The following is a 10,121-nucleotide window of genomic DNA, read 5'->3' on the forward strand; positions in this document are numbered from 1 at the left end:
TGGCTGCTTTTCTATCAAATACTTTGTATTACTTCTATGTTTACAATGTTATAAAGGAATGCAGAAAGCTTAATTTGCAGATGTTAACGCTGCTTACACTGAGACATCCTAAAAACTTCAGCTACAACAACTTCAAATATCCAGCCTCGGTGCACACGCACGTAACCCACAAGCACTTGTAAATCAGAGCATTGAGGTGACACTGTGATAGTTGTGGCGTGGGATACTATTAATTACATAATTTACTTCTCTTCTTATTAGCAGCTGTTTCTACTGTGAAGCATTTACATAGGACAAGACAGCATTTTTCTGACTGCGTAATGCCCGTTTGCGTTAACAGTGTAGTATTTATTTTCCAAAACGCTAATATGTAAAGTACAAGATACGCCCATTATTAAACAATTCCAGAATCCTTCTAGTTTAACTTAAATGGAGGAAAGATAGCTCTTAACTTTTGCCTACAGAGTTTGGCAAAATAAAATAAAGAAATCCCGCAGATCGTGCACACATTTTAAACGCTGCCACTATTACCTTAGAACTTCTCAAAAACATAAATGCTGTCCCAAAATAGGGATAGTTGAGAGGTCACTTAACACTTTGGTCATGAATCAGGGATAAAGCCAAAATAATTGGAGACAGAACCTAAATTGGTGACAAGTTATACATATTACTCTAATTCACTTACAAAGTTAATAGAGTAACATTTTTTCATTAACGTTTTCTGAAAAATAAAAGTATGAAACGTTAGAGTCTGTCATAACGGACTGACTGTAATTCTTCGGGATTTACAAGAAAAAAATATACAACAGACTACAAAATATAAGGCAAAATCAGGGACAGGTCAGGTGACAGTTTTGTGAAGGGGTAGACTTCGCAAGATGTGTGCGTGCGTGTGCGTGCGTGCGCGCGACATAGCTCATAACCTTATATCGCCAAAATGAGGAACACTGCCTCTCTTAATGTTGAACAAATGGACTAAATGTAGAAAACCTACTAACAGCTTACTAATAGCTTCAAATGGGAAGGTCACATGATGGGTAAAATATGCTACTTTAAACTTAGAAAAAGTTATTTTGACGAATTAATACGATTCAGTACTATTTATCATGAATATCAGTTAAAAAATCCCTAACACTGAACATACCTCTCAAACTCTTAGCGCAAGAAATCTGGACAAAGCCAAAAATAATGTGGGTCAAAGACCCAAAATAGGAACACATTTTAAATATTGCTTAAACTTAGAAAGTTGCTAGAATAAAAGGTCTTGTGTTACCACTCAAGGGTGTAGCTAGGCATACTCAGGGTACTCAAATGAGTACATTTTTTTCTGAGCATCTCTTGAAAACTTCAAAAATCAAATAACACAACATGTTTAAAACTGTCTAATCAAATATTCACAGTATAGAGATATACAAAGAGTGATTGTTTTGAAGGAATACGCCTATAAAAATCGTTTTTTAGGAATGCAAACGACAACTGTTGGAAACAAAATGTATCCTTTCTATCTGTCTGGTGGTAACATTTTTAGGGTTAAGTACATTTTTAAAATGATAGGTGAGTAGTGTGGACAGCAGCATTATATCTGAGTATAAAACGTAGACTTCTGGCTACCCCCCTACCATGCATTTTCTGAATTGTATGACGTCTGAAACGTAAATGTCTGCCATTATTTAGCAAATCTAGTTCTCTCTGATTTGCAAGAAAACCACAAGTTTTATGATGAACATATCAAAAACGTGAGGCAATAATCTGGACTTTCAGAGGAAGAGGGGGAAGCAGAGTTGCAAGAATATTAGAGCAGTTATCGTATAATAAGCTATGTTCTTATAAGGGATATAGTTCAAAAATCAGTTTAATTGATAGCTAAGGTAAAGCTGGGATGCTAACATTTTTTCAGATATCAGTATCTTGCGCTTAACGGATTCATATTTTCCTTTGCTGTTAATAACTATGTAGGTTGAGAAAGCAGGATCTTTACATAAAGGTCTCATTCTATGACTTTAGATAAGTAGCCCACCGTGCGTCTGCACAGCAATTCCCTCGCTTTAAGTTTTCAGATGCAAACTATCGATATTCTGTCAGCGTGTGTGTTTGTGTGCATGTGCGTGTGTGTGTGCACGCGCGCGCGTTTTCTGGGAGCTTACATCGTACACAAATTTTCAAATATTCTCTCCCTTTGATTGCGACGGGTACACAAAACAGATAGGTAGACGATAGTTAAGGCCCATACTGATATGCACGACGGTGCGTTAGGCGGTAGACCATGTAAAAATTATTTCCGAGGCATATGAAAGAAAATAACTATGGATCCTGCATGGAAATAGCCATCTCAGAACTTTCCGACGTGCCGGTTTAATTCTATATATAAAAAAAAAATAATAATTCATACAAAGTGTTATCCTTAGTTGTCGGAAACCAAAATCATACCTCTCAGCTTTCCAGATTTCTGCAGTGTGTCCAGATTTTTGCTTCACATTTTTATTCTGCTGCTCAAAGTTTTCTGGCAAACCAGTGATGATTGAAATACTAAATGATGACACGCATTTGAGTTTCAGACTTATTTCCTTCAGAAAATGCTTGCTAATCCAATTTCTGCGATTCTATCAATTTTTTAAGTTTATAAGAGCAACATTTATAATACGTCATTGTTTTTGGGCCTTTGTACACTCGTTATTTTAGGCTTTGCCCAGCCTTCTTGCTAAGAGTTTGAAAGATATGCCCGAAAGGGCACTGTACAATTCCTGTTTGATAATTTCTGTATTTCTAAAATATTGAAATAATGTTGTTAAGCGTTAACACTTAAGTAAAAGGTTTCTGTACAGCCTGTTATTGGTCCGCTAGATCATTTTTTCTCTCGCAACTTTTTGAATTACTAAGAGGGTATGCAAATGCAGTATTTTAGAAAAATGTTAAGTTAATTTCGGACCACATAAAGGGACTAACCGAGCCGGAGTGCGTTTAGAATACAAGGGTAATTAGTGTTACTGAACAAAGGGGAAAAAGTTAACATGACTTCTACCTGAATTTAAAAATAAATATTCTCTTCTTTATCCCCGTTTCTATATAAAGGGTTGACACAACATTATCAAGTGTAATCTATGATGATAGTGTGCTTAAATGACACTGCCAACACAGCATTAGGCCCCAAAATGTTATCAGTTTGTTCCTTTCCTAACATACCTGCTTGTGCTGACCTTTGCTTTTCAATCTCAATCCCCAAAGTTTGGGAATCACTGCCTGTCTCTCTTGAAAGTACTGCAATATTCCTTATTTTTCAAAACAATCAGAAAAGCATCTGCTGAAAACTGCCAGTGCAAATGCTCCCATAATTATACACCCAGACGACTTTTCTAGCTTCTGCCATTTCCTCTACTGCTAAACTCAGCCTAATGTCAATAATCACTTGCCTGTTAAAGTTATATTCTTTCAGCAGCCCTGACATTCTTACCCCTTCAAAAATCTAATATAGATTTTTTCTCCTCTCTTCCTCAGTTAAATATATAACTTCAGACCTACATCTCAATTTCTTATCACAAGAAATCTGGAAAGACTAAAATAATGGGGGTGGGGGGGGGGGGCAACAGCCCCAAATGGTCTGAAATATAAATGTATGCCATTATTTATTTATTTTAATTCCCCCAGCAATTTTCCAGAAAACCACACATTTTATGAGGAACAGACCAATAACGTGAGGCAAAAATCTGGACATTCAGTGGAAATCTGGACAGTTGAGAGGTATGTTTTCACCACTGACTCCTCAAACATAAACCAATTCTCAATTCTGGAAAAAGCAAAAGCATGCTTTTTGACACTTCTCATAAAATGGCAAAACCCAATCAACCCCTAGGGATTACTGACATGAACAATACACATGTAGATTCAACAACATTCTTTAAATACCTACGGATCTGATTAAACCCACAAAGACAAAACAAAACAAACAAAAAACACAAAATAAACACTCTTTTCTTTTCTCGTAAAGGTAGGAAAACCCTCCATTTTCAAGCACTCCCAGCTACAACTGCAATTAGAGAAGGTACCCTTCTAGCCCAACTAGAATGCATATGTCCCATTATTGCTGCCGCCACTAAAATGTAACTGCTCTGCAAGCAATCTCAAAAAAGATTAGCATTTTCTCCCAAAGTTTCCTGCATGGAAACACCACTGTCACACAATCATTAAAGACAACTGGTTGACCATTAAAACAGAGGTGACATATTTCTCTGATCTCTGCTCTTCAACTTTCTACAACCTGTTGCTTTCTTGCCAATCTGATTAATAATAAAACAATCTTTCAATGAAATAAATTCCCTCAAAGCATTGGAATGCCTTCTATTCCTGGCCATTATCACAAACCACAGTAGTCAAACTTCACTGCATCAACAAGGCTTTTTTTAGTCCTTGCACCAAAACTGTTGGACTTTCTCCTGTCTGACCTAAAAGACATGCACATCAATCCTTCATTCTGTGGACAGAATAAATTATGTCTTCAAAACAAATGTCAACATAAGTACATTTGTACTGGACCACATCACATGGCCACTCACACCCAACCCAACAATTATACTCTGATTAACTTCCTCATCTGATGCACTATCATTGCTCATATTTCTAGCACATGTTGTTGGACATTACTTATATTTCTGGTACATCTTGCATGGCATTGCTCATATTTCTAGAACATTGTGCCTGGCATTGCTCATATTTCTGGTACATCTTGCATGACATTGCTAATATTTCTGGCACATCTTGCCAGGCATTGCTCATATTTCTGGTACATCTTGCCTGGCATTGCTCATATTTCTGGTACTTCTTGCCTGGTATTGCTCATATTTCTAATACATTGTGCCTGGCATTGCTCATATTTCTGGTACATCTTGCCTGGCATTGGTCATATTTCTAGTACATTCTGCCTGGCATCGCTCATATTTCTAGTACTTCTTGCTTGACATTGGTCATATTTCTAGTGCATTCTACCTGACATTGCTCATATTTCTGGTACTTCTTGCCTGGCATTTGTCATATTTCTAGTACATTATGCCTGGTATTGCTCATATTTCTAGTACATCTTGCCTGGCACAGTTCATATTTCTGGTATATCTTGCCTGGCATTGCTCACATTTCTGGTACATCTTGCCTGGCATTGCTCATATTTCTAGTACATTCTGATGGCATTGCTCATATCTTTGGTACTTCTTGCCTGGCATTGCTCATATTTATGGTATATCTTGCCTGGCATTGCTTATATTTCTGGTACTTCTTGCCTGGCATTGCTCATATTTCTGATACATCTTGCCTGGCATTGCTCATATTTCTGGTCATCTTGCTTGGCATTAGTCATATTTCTAGTACAGTCTGCCTGGTATTGCTCATATTTCTAGTACATCTTGCCTGGCATTGCTCATATTTTTGGTACATTGTGCCTGGCATTGCTCATATTTCTGGCACATCTTGCCATTGCTCATATTTCTAGTACATTGTGCCCGGCATTGGTCATATTTCTAGTACATTCTGCATGGCATTGCTCAAATTTCTAGTACATCTTACCTGGCATTGCTCATATTTCTGGTATATTGTGCCTGACATTGCTCATATTTCTGGCACATCTTGTATTGCTTATATTTCTAGTACATTGTTCTTGGCATTGCTCATATTTCTGGTACTTCTTGCCTGTCATTACTCATATTTCTAGTACATTGTGCCTGGCATTGCTCATATTTCTAGTACTTATTGCCCGTCATTGCTCATATTTCTAGTACATTGTGCCTGGCATTGCTCATATTTCTGGTACTTCTTGCCTGTCATTCCTCATATTTCTAGTACATTGCGCCTGACATTGCTCATATTTCTGGTAGTTCTTGCCTGGCATTGCTCATATTTCTAGTACATTGCGCCTGACATTGCTCATATTTCTGGTACATCTTGCCTGGCATTGCTCATATTTCTGAAACGTCTTGCCTGGCATTGCTCATATTGCTGGTACTTCTTGCCTGGCATTGCTCATATTTCTGGTACATTGTGCCTGGCATTGCTCATATTTTTGGTACTTCTTTTCTGACATTGCTCATATTTCTAGTACATTGTGCCTGACATTGGTCATATTTCTTGATCTTGCCTGACATTGCTCATATTTCTGGTACATTGTGGCTGTCATTGCTCATATGTCTGGTACATCTTGCCTGGCATTGCTCATATTTCTGGTAATCTTGCCTGGCATTGCTTATATTTCTGGCACTTCTTGCCTGGCATTGCTCATATTTCTGGTACTTCTTGCATGGCATTGCTCATATTTCTGGTACATCTTGCCTGGCATTGCTCATATTTCTTGCACATCTTGCCTGACATTGCTCATATCTCTGGTACTTCTTGCCTGGCATTGTTCATATTTCTGGTACTTCTTGCATGGCATTGTTCATATTTCTGGTACATCTTGCCTGGCATTGCTCATATTTCTGGCACATCTTGCCTGGCATTGCTCATATTTCTGGTACATCTTGCCTGGCATTGCTCATATTTCTGGTACATCTTGCCTAGCATTGCTCATATTTCTGGTACTTTTTGCCTGGCATTGCTCATATTTCTAGTACATCTTGCCTTGCATTACTCATATTTCTGGTCATCTTGCCTGGTATTGGTCATATTTCTAGTATGTTCTGCCTGGCATTGCTCATATTTCTGGTACATCTTGCCTGGCATTGCTCATTTTTCTACTACTTTGTGCCTGGCATTGCTCATATTTCTGGCACATCTTGCCAATGCTCATATTTCTAGTACATTGTGCCCGGCATTGGTCATATTTCTAGTACATTCTGCATGGCATTGCTCAAATTTCTAGTACATCTTACCTGGCATTGCTCATATTTCTGGTATATTGTGCCTGACATTGCTCATATTTCTGGCACATCTTGTATTGCTTATATTTCTAGTACATTGTTCTTGGCATTGCTCATATTTCTGGTACTTCTTGCCTGTCATTGCTCATATTTCTAGTACATTGTGCCTGGCATTGCTCATATTTCTAGTACTTATTGCCTGTCATTGCTCATATTTCTAGTACATTGTGCCTGGCATTGCTCATATTTCTGGTACTTCTTGCCTGTCATTCCTCATATTGCTAGTACATTGCGCCTGACATTGCTCATATTTCTGGTAGTTCTTGCCTGGCATTGCTCATATTTCTAGTACATTGCACCTGACATTGCTCATATTTCTGGTACATCTTGCCTGGCATTGCTCATATTTCTGAAACTTCTTGCCTGGCATTGCTCATATTGCTGGTACTTATTGCCTGGCATTGCTCATATTTCTGGTACATTGTGCCTGGCATTGCTCATATTTTTGGTACTTCTTTTCTGACATTGCTCATATTTCTAGTACATTGTGCCTGACATTGGTCATATTTCTTGATCTTGCCTGACATTGCTCATATTTCTGGTACATTGTGGCTGTCATTGCTCATATGTCTGGTACATCTTGCCTGGCATTGCTCATATTTCTGGTAATCTTGCCTGGCATTGCTTATATTTCTGGCACTTCTTGCCTGGCATTGCTCATATTTCTGGTACTTCTTGCATGGCATTGCTCATATTTCTGGTACATCTTGCCTGGCATTGCTCATATTTCTGGCACATCTTGCCTGGCATTGCTCATATTTCTGGTACATCTTGCCTGGCATTGCTCATATTTCTGGTACATCTTGCCTAGCATTGCTCATATTTCTGGTACTTTTTGCCTGGCATTGCTCATATTTCTAGTACATCTTGCCTTGCATTACTCATATTTCTGGTCATCTTGCCTGGTATTGGTCATATTTCTAGTATGTTCTGCCTGGCATTGCTCATATTTCTGGTACATCTTGCCTGGCATTGCTCATTTTTCTAGTACTTTGTGCCTGGCATTGCTCATATTTCTGGTACATCTTGCCTGGCATTGCTCATATTTCTGGTCCTTCTTGCCTGGCATTGCTCATATTTCTAGTATAGTGCCATTGCTCATATTTCGGGTGCTTCTTGCCTGGCATTGCTCATATTTCTAGTACATCTTGCTCTCACTATGATGCGCTACTTTTTAGTGTTGCTACTCTAAACAATTGTTGATACTTGTTGAGCTGTACTAATTTTAATATCCTGTTTTATTATGTTCTTATCTGTGAATATATTCACAGGTGTTATACTTTCAATTGGTCATTGATGATCAGTGTCTTAGCATTTTGGTAATGAAACACACCTAAATAAGTAAGCAAGGTGATAGATAGATGAGTAAGTGTCCACCATTCATAGAACCAAGATATCCGACATTGATATTTTTTGTCCTTCTCAAATAGACACTCTGTTTAGTGAGGAAAGCTACACACACACACACACACACACACACACACACACACACACACACATATATATATATATATATATATATATATATATATATATATATATATATATCTTAGTCTACTATTCCACCACTTACACTTGCATTATACGGTATGTACTTTATATACTACATTTTATACATTATATATTACCATTTGCTGTTTTTCTATTGAATATGTTTGTGCTATTATTTACTGCTATGCTGTATGGCTTATTTTTTGCTCTTTTATAATTATGTGTTTTTTAAGTTTATACTTCCTAGAAGAGTCTACAAATTTCTAAGAAGATACATATTCCTTCCTGGTTAACAAACACAAGCACAAATGCAAACAAATATACATAAAATTAAGTAAAAATAAAATTCAGTCCAGTTTCCTGGTTTGCAACTTTAGTGCATTTTAAATGCTGTGTGCAAATCCCTTTTAACTTGTCTCCATGAAAACTTTGGCAGCATAATCAAACCTGGTCTAAACAGCTCAGCACAGGTGCCATTTTAGAGATCTTGCCCTTCCTAGAAGCAATCCCAACTTACTTCCCAAGTTCCATCATTCTACATTGGCTTTCTCACACACCGCATTACTGCAAAAATAACACTTTGTCTTTCCTGCCCCCCTTAATCCTTGCCATTTAATTGCTAACACAAACTAAACCACAATACACAACCTTTATGAATGTTGATAGATGACCTACATCTTCATTGTTTACTGAAATCTAGCTGTAATTATCAAAACAATAAAATAAATACATACATACATAGAATACTGGGTCTATATTAGATGAATGAATGATCAAAATGTTGAGTACAACATACTCAACACACTTTGATTTATCGTTCATCTAATCGAAACCTAAAAACCCTGAAAAATAAAAACAGATCAAAATATTTTGTTCGTCCCACACCTTCCCTATACTAACATACAACACACACACATACAACCAATGCATACAACCCCCTACACACTCACATCATTCAAACACTTTAAAACCTACAGAAACACATCTACTTTTAAAACAAAGTGGGGGGCTTTCCCAACCCCACCCCCCCTAACTAAATATACCAACTCCGAGATCACTGTACATTGGGGAACTGGCAATTTCCCAGTAATCGCAAAGCGACTTCTTACACAAGTGATTACCGGGAAATTGTCCTTTCACCAATGTACAGCGATCTCGGAGTCGGTATATAAAAGTAAAGCAGCCTCTTACCTAGCCATTCCGGACAGTGTAGTCTGTTTATGTCACATGCTACACTCACTAGCAAGGCTGACTAAAACATTTCGACATTTTCATTCTCCAATTACATGAACATTCGATCAAAGTGTGTCAGTTATGTTGTACTCTACATTTTGATCGTTCGTTCATGTAATATAGACCCAGAATACTGTTAGTAGATACATTCCCATCCACTTTAGCTATTGACATTATTTTATTTTTATTTACTTTAAATTAATTGGACAGGTGAACTGGTATTAATTCTAAGCTTAGCTTTTAGTTATGTCCCAAGCAACATGTCAAAGGCAAATGCATTAAATATGCAGAAAAGAATATATACCAAATACATTATTGGAACTAGATCAAGCAAATATAAGATAATACATAAAAGTAAATTATTCCAGGAGACATTCAGTATATCGTAAGAAAACAGAACATCTACAATACAACACTCTAGTATTGAATCACAGCTAAAATATATAGAAATGAGACCTAATCCATATATAAATCAAATATTACAAAACAAAAATTATTACTGCT

Source organism: Protopterus annectens, chromosome 5.part0 (genome assembly GCF_019279795.1).
Source record: "Protopterus annectens isolate FY-2018-M chromosome 5.part0, PAN1.0, whole genome shotgun sequence".
NCBI lineage: Eukaryota > Metazoa > Chordata > Ceratodontiformes > Protopteridae > Protopterus > Protopterus annectens.